This window comes from Desmodus rotundus, chromosome 5, assembly GCF_022682495.2.
Source record: "Desmodus rotundus isolate HL8 chromosome 5, HLdesRot8A.1, whole genome shotgun sequence".
NCBI lineage: Eukaryota > Metazoa > Chordata > Mammalia > Chiroptera > Phyllostomidae > Desmodus > Desmodus rotundus.
In genome coordinates this window covers 99,017,436-99,033,631 of record NC_071391.1, presented here as the reverse complement: position 1 = coordinate 99,033,631, position 16,196 = coordinate 99,017,436, and positions in this window count along the sequence as shown.

Genomic DNA, 16,196 nt, shown 5'->3' with positions numbered 1-16,196 from the left:
TCTGAGAATAGTATTGTGCAGCAGTTAAAAGTACCAAGTGGAAAGAGATAGGGGGACCCAGCTGGGAAAACTTGGGAATTCAGGCAAGTAAACAGCCCAGAGCAGCGCTGTCCCATAGAAATATAATGTGACCCAATTATGTCATTTTAGATTTTGTACTAGGCACATTTTAAACAGTGAAAAGAAACAGGTTGACAAGAAAGAGGCCTCTTAATTTGGCTAATATCAATAATGTATTTTGTTTAACCCAACGTATCCAATATATTATCGTTTTAACATGTTGTCCATATAAAACCTCAGGAGTGAAATACTTGTTTTGGTATGCCTTCACAATTCGGTATGTGTTTTACACTTGTGCATGTCTTCATTCGGATTCGCTGCATTTCCAGTGCTCGAGAGCTCTGTGCATCCAGTGGCAACTGTGTTGGAGAGCTGGGGCCCACGGGGTGCTGGACGGGGGGTGCTGGACGGAGGCTGCAGCCCCATCTCCAAGGTGCCCTGATTCCCTCAGGAACTTCTTCTCCAGCCTGCCTCTTGTCTTTCTGGAACTCACCCCTGGATGCTGGGTCTGGCATGTTGCTCCAGCCAGCAACGTGTGTCAGCGGGCACGTGGCCTCCTCTGCATCACTTCCCCTCTCAGACACCATCTGCATTCGCCCCGATTTCAGTCCTTTGAAAGTGCTGATTCCCTCAGGGCTCATACCCTGCCCACAGGGTCGTTCTGTGACTGTCATCCTTGGGCTGCACTTAAGACCCCAACTTTGGCATACCAGACTTGATACCACAGGCTGCTGCCCAGCTGACTGGCCTCTTACTCTGACTGGAAATGCTGCAACCTGGAGGTGTCATGAAAGGCTGGAAGGAGCTCATCCATCTTTGGGTAAGGACTGGGTCCCACAGGCAGTCAGCTTATCTCCAACCACAAATTCTGGGGGCAGGGTTGGGCTCCCACTTGTGGCCATGACCAGTTCAAGAACTGGAGTAAGCTTGGGGTTGCGATGTCTAGAGCCTGGGTGCTGGGCCTTTGCAATGGTAGAGAAGGCAGGCCAGGAGAAATGCAGTAGGGGCCAGCAGGAGGCAGAAGAGATGCCCAGTGCTCAGGAACAGAGACCTGGAGTGAGGCCCAGGACATGCAGGAAGCTCTGCCTGAGGGCTGGACTGGGCAGGTGTGCCTGGTGAGTCAGCCCTAGGCCCCTGCTGCCCTCCCGATGACTTACAGCTCATACAATAGCCCAATTGTGTCACTTCATTTAGCTGTGGCTTGGGTTCCAACTGAGGGACTGAGCCCAGGGACCTCTAGGGACAGAGACAAACAGCTATGAGAGAAGTCTTTGTGCAAATCTATCCTGCAGGAAGGGGCCCTGGGCGGGTGGCCACAGAGAGCATGGCTGTGGCCAAGGAAGGGCAGTGTTGGACAAGAGGACATGGTCTCCTCAACTTGCTTGGACTGACAGCCTGTGGGTGTTGGAAAGTGACAAAAGAAAAGCTTATCTAATCAATGTGGAATTGCCTACATTTTAAGTAGGTTTTCAGACAAAGTACCTTGGAAGTCTGAAGTCCAGCAAAAGTTAGTTAACAAGGTCTCAAGATATTGCAAAGATTTTTAACCAAGTGAATAATTTGAATTCATTTACCTTTTTTTCTATTGTCATCACATGCAAAGACTTATTTGAGACAATTCATAATAAAAAAAATTAAGAGTCTGTTGTGGCCAACATCCCAGTTTCCTCTAGAGAAAAGTTTAAACCCATGTTTGCGGAAGGTGAAACTTCTGAACAGTTATTACTTATGTATTTGACTATGGGTGTGCTATCACTACACCAGGAAGAGTGTAGATATGAGGAGTAAGGAGGCACTAGCTTATTCATGTGAAACGGGAAGTTAAAATTATGCCCAGGCAGAGACATGGGTGCTAAGACCAGAGGAGCCAACTTTCTTGCCTGAGGTAGCACACAGCAGTTTCTTCGTGGGCACCAGCTTGTAAGAAGTGTTTTCTTGGTCTTAGCATTTTTTTGGCTAGAGAAAATAAGTAGGGGGAGGATTTTTAAACACAACACTGTCTCTGTTGTCCCAGTTTTTACCAGCCTGGAGGCTTCACATTGTGACAGTCCCAAGGACAGCTCTGATTTTTCAAGCTTCAACTATTCATTAGCCCTGGCTCTCCTGCCCCACTCTAGGTCTCCCCAGTTCTTCATGGGGCCACTGGGTGGATCTCGCCTGGCCCCTGAACAGACTCGGCAGCACGTGTGTTGACGTCTCACATTCTTCCAGTCAGGCTTTTCTTGTTGGTGTCCACTACCCTGGCCTCACGGCCTCTGTAGGGATGCCTTTTCCTCAGCTCATGTGTCCTCTAAAGGGCTCAGATGGATGGATGTCTATGGTGTGGGGGTGGGGACCATTCCCAGACAGACAGGATGCTCACCTTTCCTTATCTCTGCTGCCCCACCCACATATCCCATCATTCTTGTTATGTCAAGAGCCCTCATGCAAATTCAGTTCTGCCTCACTTCCTGACATACTTTCACGGGAAAGTCTAAACCTAAATGGTAACTTAGGTTTGGGGCCCCCGCTACTAATGAGAAGCTAAACTCTGGGGAAAACTGTATGAGGTATAACAGGGTACAAATCTTGGGCTCTTTTTATCCTGCAGTTTTGGCAGGTTTCCCAAAGCCTGAGGACAGTATAGTAGGCACCACATCCTAAAGCTAAGTGCGTGGAGTTCATGGAACCAGTTTTGCTAATATCACCATCAACATCTGGGAGTAGGTTTTGGTGGAAGAAGTGAGGGTGAGGAGTGCCCCTCACTTGCCCCTCACCCTACTGGGAAGAAAGTGCTCCACCCTCACCTCAAGCAAAGTGATTTGGAGGTCATAAGGACCACTTAGAGAGCTGGACTTCTTATCCCCTGGAGTTGAGAAAAAAGAGAGATTTTTGTTTTCCACCTGTTAAGCCACTCTAACAAAGGATAGAGTGGCTTTTTCCTGGGAGCAAAGTGATGAGAGCAGGCTGCCCTGGCAGCAGCATGCACTTGCCTGGAGGGTAATGCCAATTCTGAGACTGTCAGTGATCCTGCTGAAATGAGTCAGCTGGAGGTCACCTTAAGGAGGACCCCACCTGGGAGGACTGCCTGGGACATGAGGAAGCATCCACAGAGGACGCTCAGAGACTTCAGGAAGAGTCAGAGAAAGACAGCGGAGGACAGGTATAGCCTCCACATGTCAAGGGGGATTCCAAGAATTCACCGAGGTGCCCCCTGGTGATAAGGCCTGCAGTTGTATATCCATCATATCCTGACCCTAATGGGACTTCCTGCATGTCCCGCTCCTTTCTGCCCCGATCTGGGGTAGCTTTCAACTGGACAAAATTTCAGAATCCCATTGGATGGGAATTTTCAATTATGGAAACAAAACTAGTTTTGTGACTGAAGGGGCCAAAAATGTTATGGAACTTGCTCAAGATTCTATGCACAAATAGGAAAGAAAGAAATAATAAGTTTGAAGGAGTAATGGAAGAATAAATTTCTCTGTTTGCCACTACCTCCAGCTACAAATAGTATGGTGCACTGCTGTTAGAGGCCAATCCCAGCTCACTGAGATCTCCACTCATTAGCGCTCACTGGCTACCCATTCAACCCATGCACATTGAGGGCCGTGGTGCTGTTTAATGTTTAGGGCATTGTGTTTTACTAAGACTCTTATCTCTAAGCATCAGGGTCAGTCTCGGTGTGATAAATCATGCAGGATCTGGGACGAAGTGCAAGGAGAGCAGGCTTCCATTCCCCCCCCACACTTGCTTCACGGCAAATTCCACGTTTGCCGGGCAGTGGCAGTTACCTCCACTTTGTGACTTCAAGTGTCAATTTTCTCTTGTTCTTCTTCCTTCTCTGTTGGCACCCTTGCATTTATGTGGGTGGTAAAGTGTGTACATAATGCAACTCCTCTTTTCTTTCATATATTTTTATTTATACTTATTACACAGGCATTGTTTACTGTGGGAAGCACTACAAAACAAAAATACATACAAACACACGAAGAAAGCTCTCATAATCCCTGCCTCCCACACTCCCACGAGGTGAGAGAGAAACATCTATAGGTTGCCTCTCAAGTGTCTCCCAACCGAACTTGAAACCTAGGCATGTGTTCTGAATGGGAATTGAACCTACGATCTTTTGGTTTGTAGGACAACGCTCCAACCAGCTGAGCCACACTGGCCAGGGCAGCATTTCTTAATATATAGGTTTCCTTTAAGTATTGATTGTTTTATTGATTGATTACTGATCGATTGATTTAAGTATTGGTTGTTTGGTCACCTGTCTGTTCAATGCTAGTTTTCTTTATCCTATCCTACTTCAGATGATAGGTAGGATACCTGTAACTTATCATTCCAGAGTTGGGCATGCATCTACCAGGTATCTCCATGTACATTTATACATAAGCCAATACCCGATATTCTACACACTGTGCTTTGGGCACCAATGTAGTGGGTGTCTCTGGGGCAGGTCTCTAGAATCAGAACTATGCTGAGAATATGGCCTTGCCTCAGCCAGTCTTGAATGCAGGAGCTAGCAACCAAGAAAGGCAGTTGGTGACATTCAGGAAAGAACTTGACCTTTTAAGAGTAGGCACAGGTCACCAGAAAAAACAGGACTTGGACACCTCATCGGGACCTATCAGAAAATAACATATACTCTCCCAGCTCCTGTAGGACTCCATGCCATCAGACTGCATTCTGGAACCAGTCTTCACTGAATATTTTGAGCTGTACTTTATGACAGACACTGTCTTCTTATTCCATTCAGGCTGCTATAACAAAATACCATAGACTGGGCAGCTTATAAATAACAGAAATCTCTATCTCACAGTTCTGGAGGCTAGGAAGTCCCACAATCTAGGTGCTGGCAGGTTCCATGTCTGGGGAAAGCTCTCTTCCTGGTTCACAGATAGCTGTCTTCTTGCTGTGTCCTCACATGATGGAAGGGGAAAGGAAGGTGGCAAGGAGGAACTAATCACATTCCTGAAGGCTCTACCCTCTTGCCTTATCACTGCTCACAGGCCCCATCTCCTAATACCCTCACACTGGGGACTAGGTTTCAACATATGAATGTGGAGAGGACACACATTCAGTCTATAGAAGACCCTGCATTACTTTCCAGGGTTACAAAGAAAAATAAGACCCACACTGCAGACGAAGCTCACCCTCTTATGGGAGATGAGGACATGAACACATTGCAGTATGCCATGGTAAGTGCCACAATGGAGAGAAGCACAGTTCCCTCTGGGATCCTGCATGGGGAAGTAGCCAGTCCAAATGGAGGAGCCGGAGATTCCAGAACTGAGTCTTGCAGACAACCTGGTGTTAGGTAAGAGAGGGAGGCAACTGGGGGTGGAAAGGTGAGTGTTCCAGGCAAAGGGAAGAACACGGCCAAAGATAGGCATGAGAGAGCACAGCAAGACCAGGTGTTTAGAAGAAGACTATAACTGGAGGACTGGCTGCTGTGGAGGAGGGAGCTGAGACAAAGGGCAGTGAAACTGGGGAAATGAAGCTGGGTAGTGACGGGCTCCCAGTGCTCTGTTGTCCATGATCACATCACACACCACCCCAAATAGTGGCTTAAAACAATAATAATCATGTATTTTGCCCAGGAATCTGTAGTTTGAGCAGAATTCATCAGGGAAGGCTCATCTCTGCTGCTCATGGGATCAGCTGGTTAGCTAAGGGTGAGAGGATCTGCTTCCAAGAACACAGGACTCCCTTATGCGGCTGCCAGTCAGTACTGGTGGTCGCCTGGGAGTCTAGCCAGTCCTGAGGGCCGGGACCCTCGGCTCCTTTCCACACGGGCCCTTGCTGCAGCCCAGTGGCTGTGTGCTCAGGATGAGCACCTGGACAAAGAGCCAGGTGACAAGTGCATGACCTATTAGGACCTTACCTCCAAAATCATGTAATGTCACTTCTGCCTTATTCTATTGGTCAAGACGGTCACCAAGGCCACCCAGTTTCAGGAGAGGAGACCTAGACCCATTTCTTGATGGTTGAGTGGCAAGGTTCCAAAAGAGCAGATGGGATCAGCTATGTTTAAAAATTCAATCTCCCATATGCAGCAACTGTGCGGAAGACAGAACGTAAGGGGTTGAAGCAGGGAGGTCCATTAGGATACTTAATTGAGGGAGGAAAGAGCAGAGCAGAGAGATGAGATATATTCCAGATCTCCCAGGCTCTAGGAGGCAGAAGGGAGGCTCGGCAGTACAGGAGAGCAGCTGGCCACCTCGTATCTCGCCCACTGGAGGTGCAGTCTGTATGGGCTGGAGCTCGGTGCCCTGGCCACAGTGCCAGGTTCTGCTGAGGAGAGTTGCCTGGCCTGAAGCTGGGAGTGGTTTGTGTGTGCTGTCTTCACAGCAATCAGGCCTGTGGGTGCTGTGTCCTGAGGAACCCTGGAGTGCCACTGACAAAGGCCTGCTGTTGTCACTGACAGTGACCCCAGGGAGACTGCCAGTACTGCACTGCCCACAGAAAGAAGTCTTCCCCCGAGGCTGCTGCTGAGGGGGAGATTTCACCTGAGAGGATAAGGTCTGGTCTGCTTTTAAATCATGGAAACTCCTGAAGGTGACCTGTGCAGGGATAGAGGGCCCTGGCCTCTGACTACCTGGGCACTCATTTAGTTGAAGACCAAGAACATTGAAGATAACATTCAAGAATGTCCAAGGATATTCAACATTCTCCTTGAGAAAGTGCTTGTTTTCAAATTTATCTCCATGTTGACCTTCAGTTGTAAGAAACTGAAAGATTGAAAAACAATACTGTTAAGCTTGATTGTGAAAGATGAGAATAATTATTGGGAAGTCCCAACAGTGATGGCGTATGTGTCTCTTGCTCTTTGACCAGCACACACCTTCCTCACCACCAACCTCAGAATACACCTGTGCTCTCCCCCTTGCAGGGTGACACATTTATGTGTCCCTCCCAGCGGCAATGAGTGAGGAACTCATCCTAGGATCAGATGTGTGTGCCCTTGGCTTAGACCCTGTTATCCTGGTGCTGCACCTCAGCCGACCTTTGGAAGCACGCAAGGACCCCTGAGACATACATGCTCACAAAAGAAAATTCTACCCAGCCCCAGCATGGGAGTGGGCAGGCCAGGCTGCCACATGCCTTTTCCTGATGTCAGGAAGATTGAGTCTTCAAAAAACCAAGAGCCCCTTGCCAAGGCACAGCTCAGCAATCAGTTTCAAGAGGCCTCTGACTGTGCTTTACAGTCCTTGTTGTTTGAACGCTCCTCCTTTGTTGCTCCCACAATCTCTAAGCCTTCGTTTCATTGCTTATGATGTAAGTGATGGGCTCAGGAGATACCTATGGTTCCTTGTAGCTCAGGCAGTCCATGAATGTACTTCCACACCTTTCCGGGGAAAAGAAGCAGTGGGGCTTGACTGCCAGTATGAGTGCAAACCTCTGAGGTACATTTCTCTTAGGGGTAGGAATTGGCCAAAGTCATCCAGGTGAATCCAGTTTCTTGACTTTCTCTCTTCAGTCTTCAATGACATTTTTCTCCTCTCCACGAACACTGACGGCACCACCTCGGATATGCAGTCTATAGTCCTATTTTCCAGCCACAACGGAGTATTCTTCCAATTCACTTATTTGTCTTTCAATACCACCTAGCTCTCCCAACTCATAGATACCCATCTTTCTTTCTTTCTTCAATTCCTCTTTCTCCTTTATCCAATTTAGATACCATGGTTTAACTTTAAAACTGTAGTATAGGTTATTTTATCTCATGTCATTTGGTCTGGCAATTGGTAATTTAAGTAAGCAAACAAATGTTTAAAAAGTAAAAAAAAATTAAGTTAAATTTAGAGTTCTGAAAAAATAATACATATACCTTTGAACATGTCATTTTAGCTTCCAACATCTAAATGGGTATTAACTCGCCAATCTTTGAGTTAGGACTTTGAGAATGGGGTGGCTGATTGGAATTCTGCATCGTGTTTCTTGCATAAGTCACTATTAAGCCTCCTCTACAATTTCCAGTTTGGTTTTCTTCAAAATTGAGTGAATACCAAATGAGAAGCAATTTGAGTGCAATTATATTCTTACAACAACATGTAAGCCTGGAATAAACAGGTGCTAGAACAGCTGTAAGCTCAGAACAAACAAAACTTCCTCTTGTTACATGGAGGGGACCAGTGGAGAGCAGGCTCTGGAACAGTGCCTGCCCCAGATGCCCCGTCACTGGTGCTCCCCATCTGGTGGGTCCCTGGAACTTCTGAAGGCCCCTGCACAGCATTTCTTCCCTCCTCCAAGCCCTCACCCTTTGGCTTTCCCAAGCTGCCCCTTTCAGCTGATGGCCTTGCCACTGTCTTTGGAATGACCTTAGAACCTGACAATGGCATGAGGGATTCAACTGGATGCTAGATACCTATTTAAAAGTTGCAGCTGTAAGAGGAGGACAAACGTGAAAAGAGTCCTGCAGAGTCAGTGCATCTAATCAAGTGGGAGTGATGGCAGACCTCCTGAGGAGTGGGACTGCAACTGGGTCCCTGGGAGGGAGGGACGTGGGCTGGGGGCACCCACTGGAGGGGACAACGCAACCACAGCCCTGCCTACCTCAGCTGAGAACCCAAAGTTGGAGCTGGGACCTCTCTGATCATAAAAAATTCCCCCAGCTGAGAAGGCAAACCCAGAAACCTCTTGGGAAGAGGTCAACATTGTTGGGGTGACAATGATTTATTTAGTATATAAACATTTCTTAATCCTGGGAAGATTTTGAATTAAATATAGAAATGTTTAAAAGAATTAAGTGATAGCATTAATATTTTTGAGATAAGAATATCTGTGCATAGTGGGTAGTTTATGTACTTACAATACTTATGACAATTTGGCTTGTTAATTTAAAATGTGTAATTGAATTTAGACTTTTGAATTTAGATTGTAATCTTAGTAAATGCACAGAAAATCGGAGCATTTAAGAGAGCTTAAGGGCCCTGGATGGGTAGCTCAATTGGCTGGAATGTCATCCTGATAGGCCAAGGTTGTGGGTTTCATCTCTGGTGGTCAAGGCACATATGAGAAGCAACCAATGAAAGCATAAATAAGTAGAACAACAAACTGATGTTTCTCTTTCTCTCTCAAAAAAAAGTCTATAAAAAAGAGCTTGAGGCTCACCATAGCCCTGGCTGGTGTGGCTCAGTTGGCTGGAGTGTTGTACCATAGACCAAAAGGTTGCAGTTTTGATTCCCAGTTAGGGCACTTACCCAGACTGTGGGTTCAATCCCCAATTGGGGTGCGTATGAGAAGGCAAGTCAATGTTTCTCTCTCATAGCAGTGTTTTATTTCGCTCTCTCTCCTCGCCCCCCACCTCCTCTTTGTCTAAGCAATGAAAACATGTCCTTAGGTGAGGATAAAAAAAAGAACTCACCATAGTTATAACTTTAATTTATTAGATTTCCTTAGATATTCAAGGATTACTTAAGTATTTGGAGAGGTCTGTTTATTAACTAGATAACTTAATTACTTAAATAAGGAAACTGAATAGACATATAAATGTAACTTAAAATACTTAATGGAGGTTATTTAATCCATTTAAAGCGAAAGTAGATATTAATCAAACTAATTAAAGGGAATTGCTAAATGCTGGGTTTATAAATATAATATGAAAATTGGTAAGCTGAATTTAAAAACTTGAGGGAGCACTGGTGACTGGTAACTGTATTTCTTTAAAACCTCAAGTTACTCCTTTTAAGATAATCTTTTTTATATTCAAAAAGCTATCTTCGAGGACAGAAAATCTCCCACTGACAGCCTCATACTTCTTGGGAAGACAGAGCCATGAAATGGATAGTCACCCCATCACCATCTGGTTACCAAGTCTGCGTGCCAACTCTACCTGCCATTCCTTTTTCCTTGTAGGTAGCAACAGAATCTTGTTCATTCCATCATTATCCAGTCCCCTCCCTCCTTTGGGTGTCCCTCTCCTCACCCTGCCAGCTTTGCACTAACAAACCAGCACAGGAGCCAGCATGTAAATATTGGTTGAATGAGGAGCTACATATATGTAGAAATGTGAAAGAGGTCAAGGTGTGCAGAGGTGTATATGTAAAACCATCTGGAGTCAAACGACCCCCTTTGGGCTGGGTTGCCTATACTGATGCTAGTAGATCAAGGTCATTAAAGTTGAAAGTAGGTGGGGAAGTGATGACTGTTGGGACAAAATTACTCTTTGTTATGTCCCTGTCTGATTTCCAATGTTAATTATTTTTTAGACTCAACTTCTTTTGAAGACTAATCTCCAGTTTCATGATCACTTGCATTCAGATTTCAGCTTTTCTGCATTAGGGTAAATTTACATCACACCTATGAATCAAGGTAAATAAAACTTAACTTTTCAAGACAGTAATGTAGGTTGAATGTACATGTTAATGCCACAATGTGTGTGGGTTTGAAGATTTGCAGACACTTTAAGCCATCGCATGCAATTATGTACGTGAACTTGAGTTCTAATGGTGTGATATTTTTTCCCTAAGTTTTATCAAAATGTCACAATAGTCAAGGCCATTGGAATGGCTACTAGAAAAAGCCCCAGAAAATAACAAGTGTTAGCAAGGTTTGTGGAGAAATAGGAAGCCTTGTGCACTATTGATAGGAATGTAAAACGATGCAGCCATTGTGGAAAACAGTATGGTGATTTCCCCAAAGTTAAAAATGGAACTACCATGTGATCTAACAATTCCACTTCTGGCTGGGTATGTGCCCAGTAGATTGGCAGCAGGACCTTTTTAAGGTTATTTATATACCCGTGCTCATATCATCATTACTTACAATAGCCAAAAGGTGGGAGCAATTCAAGTAGCTGTCAATCTATGCATGGAAAAACAAGGTGTGGGACATTCCTTAAAAAGGAAGGAAATTCTGACACATGCTGCAACATGGGTGGACCTTGAAAACATTATGTTAAGTGAAATAAGCCAGTTACAAAAAGACAAATGCTGTAGGATTCCACTTACATGAAGTACCTACAGTAGTCCAATTCATAAAGAAAGGAGAAGGGTGGTCCCCAGGGGCTAGGAGTAGGGAGAAAGGGGAGTTGGTGTCTGATGGGCACAGAGCTTCTGGAGATGGGTGGCAGCGATGTTTGCTCAATAATGTGAATGTGCTCAGTGCCACCTGACTGTGCAATTAAAAGTGATCAAGATAATTATTACATGTATTTTGCCAGTGTAAAACAAGGTCACATACCACATGTGGTGTCTACTTTGAGGCATTCTCCAGAAGTTCCATGGTAGATTATTTAGGTAGATGAGAGATAACAGCTCTACTGAGACTTTGGCCCATTTCCAGATGCCATACGATCTTAATGAGGGACGGGATGAGAGCCAGAAGGTCCATCCCCCGTAGGCCTTGTGCGTGCAAGCTCAGGGTAAATCAAAGTTCCTCTGGGGCCTAGAATATACTCTCTGTAGCCAGCGTTTGATAATGCCAAGGCTTCCTTTCTAGTGTTTTAAGTTGGGATTGGTTTAACTCCAATTTAACTAGAGAACAATTTTATCTTATAGGTTCTCTTTTTTATTCAAATCAACAAATATTTATTAAGCAACTACTAGGAACAGGGAGCACAGTCTTAATTAAGACCTTTGAGAAAAGCTTCTATGTTGTACCATATGAAATTGCCAATATTCCATATTTGACCTGGATAAAAGGCACTTTGTTATGCTACAACCAAGAATTGTCGATAGTCTGATGAGAGAGAAAAAACACACATAGACACCAGAGAAGTTGGCCAGCAACCATCAAGTCCAGCCCTGGTGCCAGATGGGAGCTGTGTGTCTTCCAGGGAAGGGGTGATGTGGTAAGGGAGGTGGGAATGGAACTGGGACCTGGGGCATGCATGGTAGGCAGAGGAATAAAAATGGCTGCAGAGGAGAGTGAGCAAATGCAGGGAAGCATGTGTGCCCAGCTGAGCCTGTTTGTGGAATGGTGGGAACAGCTTTGATAGGGAGACTTAGAGGATCTGGGGCTTGAAGGGGAGCCGGAGCATGTCAGGAGGTAGTGCTCAGATTTCATCATCTCTGGTAGACAGGAAGGAGCTGGTGAGCCTTCCAAGCAGTTAAGTGATGAGAGGGAAGCAGAAACTGAGGAAGGAGAGATGGTTGAGGGGAAATTTTATGAAAACAGCGCAAAGTTACTATTTAGTTATAGTGCATATATGTTTTGCTCTTTTTGAATATATTAATAAGCGAGATTAGCTTGTTATTTTTCCTTTTACGTTCTATTCAAATCTTGTTCAGGCATTGAAGTTATACTAGTCTCATTTTTAAAAAGTTACTATTTAGTAGAGCAGAATTCAATAAGCAAATAAACTAAATTCCTGGTGGTCCAGAACAGGAAATTATGTACTGGGGATGGAGAGGGACCTTATGCAGGGAGAAGGTGGTGCGGGGCTGGGGTGAGGTGTGGGGGAGCAGAGTGAGGAGGGCAGGAAACAGTGATGCCTGTGAGGAGGAAGAAGAGGAGGAGGAGGAGGAGGAGGAGGACATGTGCAGATGGGAGTAGCACTGGGCTTACTGAATGCCACAAAGATAAAGATGAATCTATGGTTTTGAAAGAAAAAAAAATGTGATACATGAACCTCATCCAGCCAAGCAAGCATGTGTTCTTCTTCAAGGGCAACATAAAGGCATTTGCAGATATGAAAGGACTCAAAGCATGCACTTAATTTCTCTCAGGTTGCTTCATTCAGTGGTATTGAACAAATACTTATTGAGCACCTACTATGTTGCAAAGACTATTTTATTTGGTTTATACCAGTTAACTAAACAAATGCCCCTACCTCTGTGGAACTCAGAATTCTATCTGTGAGGTATGTGAGTACTGACAGAAAATAACAAGCACGGTAAAGAAGTAAATTATCCAGTCAGCTGGAAATTGATAGGTACTTTAGGAAAATAGAGCTGTTAAATAAGGGGTATCAGGGCAGTCAGGGCAGACTTTATTTACTGAGAAAGTTCCTATGAAATTTTGATAATCTAGATTCAGTATTCTGTAACATTTGTTCTGTGGTAATTGACCTCATTACATTTTTAAATTTAACAATCGTTTTTAATTGGCATTTTTGATGAAAATATTGACTAAAGATAAAATTATTTTCTAATACCACCAGGAAACCAGGCAAAGTCCACAGCAGAAAACTCTCTTGAATATTTTTCAACAACCAGTACAACCAGTTGAACGACGATTGGTGTTTGTTCCCTGGGTTTTGCTCCATGCAACTTAAACAGATAAGATTTTTCTCTATGTATTTTTCATTCGGCTAATTCATATCCACTGCAGAAAACCTGGCAAATATTAAAAAATGTGAAGAAAATATAAATGTCTCCAATTCTTCAAAACAATTTTCAGATAGCTTTGTGCTCTCCACAGTATGGGTACTTTTCTCAGTGAACTCCGAAAGCATCTTTAGCAAGGACGGCAACGCTAAGCCTCCAACGCCCACTGCAACCACTGTGACAAAGTAACGTGATTTGGATGCTGTCTCTATGTCCACAATTCCAGTCCAACAAAGATTTCAATCCGTTCCATTATTTCCAGGTCATGTCTTATTTTTCTCTACTATTCACAGCATTGGAAGGGAACTCTTTGTCTTTATAGAAGTGAATACTGCTAGCATCTGAATTCCGTCTGTGACTAGACGGAGATCTAGGTTGAAATCATTTGAATACAGTGTTTCTATGGTTCTACAAGCCAATGTGATCTGCAGGCAGATTACTAGGTTTCATTTAGATAATAATTCAGCTTATCAATCCATTTTTCCTGTCCATTAAGATCATTTAAAAGCTCTAAAAAGGTTCCAAGCATTTTACATTAGTATGCAAAGCAGTTCACCTTGTCTAAGTGAATAATAATGTCTACCAACCGCAATGTCTCCTGAAACAGCTGTGCAGGAAGTGCAGCTGTGCACCGGTGTTTTGAAGCCATTATTTCAGAATTTGGTGGATGTCACACAGCTGGCAAGGGACACACCCAAAGTCGACGGGTTCGATGACCACGAAGGTAGGACCTCTGCCTCTTTTGATCTGTTCTTGCCCTTGCCCTTCAGTGGGAGCTTGAGTACAAAGCTATGGCCCTCTGGTTTGACTTTGGCTGCACAACCTGGTCCCCAAGTCAAGGAGTTGGCCAAATGGTCGCCCCCTAGGTGGGAGGCCATGCATATTTAAAAGCTGTCTTTGACAACTTTTATACCTGCTGCCAGTATAAAATTCATCCATCTGCAGGAGTAACTTACTATTAAGTAACAGGACCCTCCAGAGATGGAACACAATGTGCCATTCCAATTAGCTTGTACGGCTGGTAGCTGTGATATGAGAAATCCAAACTGAAGTTAAGGCAAATGACTATTAAAACAAAGACCATTTTAGGCGTCCAAGACCAGACATTTCTGTCTATATGATCCAAAGAAAGGACATGCTGCAGAAAGTGTATATTGTCAGTGGTGTGAGAGTGTGCACAAGGTGGTGTGGGCAGGTGACTTCCCCCAAAGTTTCAAGTGGACTGGAATGGCACCCCCAGTGCAGGCCCCAACAGCCTGTGTCAGAATCTTCAGGGAGCCCGTTAACAGTGCAGACTGCCTCGGCGCCCCTCCAAGTCGGAATCGGAGTGGTTAAGAAAGTCTATGTGGATGGGCATTTGTTTGTGGCTGGAACTACACCCCCTTGGTCCGAGTGAGCTGGATTTAGAACAGCAGCAGCCCACTTTCTCAGAACTGTGGGGATACTGCCTGTTGAGAAGTCTTAGGAACTGAATGTTTTTGTCCCCACAAATCACATGTGGAACTCTGATCACCAATGATAACATTAGGAGGGGCCTGTCAGAGGTAACCGGTGGAGTCCTCACAAATGGGACTAGTACCCTCAGAAAAGGCCAGACAGCTAGCTGGCTCCTTCTACTCCGTCAGGCGTCTGCAGCATGGAAGAGGGTTCTCACCAGAACCAGACTGTGCTGGCACCCAGATCTTGGACTTGCGGCTTCCAGAACTGAGAGAAATTACATCTTTGTTGTTTATAAGCCACCCGATTTACAGTTTTGTTAGCTTGCCCCAAGCTAAAATGGGGCAAATGTTTCCTGGAAATCGGTTGCCTTATTCAATATTTGCCCAATACTTAATGGTCACTGTGTTGCCAGCTCAGGCTGAGAAATTTAAGGACTTCCTCACATGAAACATGGAGGGTGTTCAACCCCACCCCTTGCCAAAGATGTTTCAAGAGAGGATTATTTTTAGGGATGATATAAATTTATTAACTACCTGAAGTAAAAATTTAAGGTGTTTTGTGTAAGTCCCAGTATGGATTTTAGGCCTGGGCTACTAAGAAAGATGGCCACACATTTAGAATGAATTTCTTGGAGCAATGCCTCTTTAAATACTTCAAGAGTCTAATTTCTAAGAAGTGGTGGTTTGGCTCTCAGGCTGCCAGGCAAGGGCCATACTGCAGCTCTGAGACAACCGGAGCTCTGCAGTGGGCCCCCGAGAAAGCCTGTGGAGAATGAGGCACCAATGAGGAGGAGGTCGAAGAGGCTGTGCCACATAGCAGGCCTGACTGGCATGGATGACGGCTGTGTAGCGTGCAACACAGTCTGTTGAGCGCTCCAAGTGCTCTTCCCCAGAGAATCCTCACACAACCCTGGGAATTATGAGGACAGGGAATAGCAAACACATTTGGAGAAGATGAAACATTTGCCTGAAGCCACAGGGCTAAGGATGGGAGGGCACTCCCACCACGCCTGGCTTTGGGCAGCAGCGCCCATGTTTGGACGAGGGACGCTGCCTCACAGGACAGCAGCTGGCCCCAGCAAAAGGCATTAAGGTGAAATGACCGTATGACGTACACTAATCACACACTAACAAATAAAGCTGAGAAAACGGCCACGACTTGACCTGTATTGATCGAAAAGTAATAATGCAGAATTCTTTCAGGCTTTTCTGTCCTCTCAGTTCTGAACTTTGGTCTTAAGAAATTATTTTGGCATTTTGGCATGGGGCAGGAGAAATGGTCAATTATAAACCAGTTAGCACATAGAAACCAAAGACAAATTTGTACTATTACCAAGTATGCTTCCTTTTTTTTTTTTTAAATGTGAAAGTTTCAGTGGATATAAAGATTCTAATTCTAATTGAAAATTCTATTTGTGATACACTTTGGGAAAGTTTTTAGCTC